The 219-nt window shown below is 68.9% G+C and overlaps 1 protein-coding gene across 1 annotated transcript in view; it reads left to right on the top strand.

Moving 5' to 3' along the window:
* Nucleotides 1-219, top strand: part of KLK11 (kallikrein-related peptidase 11) — a 5,365-nt gene that overhangs the window by 547 nt on the left and 4,599 nt on the right. The gene's annotated exons all lie outside the window — the stretch shown is intronic.

Below are 219 nucleotides of genomic sequence, written 5' to 3'. Positions count from 1 at the left end.
GGGAGAGGCTCTCTGCTTCTCTCTGCCTCTCCAACTGGCTGCCGCCAACCTCCGTGACTGCTGGCCCCGAGTCCAGCCCTCCACCTCTGCCCCTGTGGGCCAGGGCAGCTGAGGACACAGGCTCTTCCTGTCCCAGCCCCTCCCAGCTCCGTCCAGGTGCCCTTCGCAGGGGCTGGGGTGCAGCAGGGCAGGGTCCCAAACACCATCCCCGGCTGAGGC

This window comes from Myotis brandtii, unplaced genomic scaffold, assembly GCF_000412655.1.
Source record: "Myotis brandtii unplaced genomic scaffold, ASM41265v1 scaffold474, whole genome shotgun sequence".
NCBI classification, from domain to species: Eukaryota; Metazoa; Chordata; class Mammalia; order Chiroptera; family Vespertilionidae; genus Myotis; species Myotis brandtii.
The sequence above is the reverse complement of the archived record's forward strand: the minus strand, read 5'-3'. Positions and strand labels throughout refer to the sequence as shown.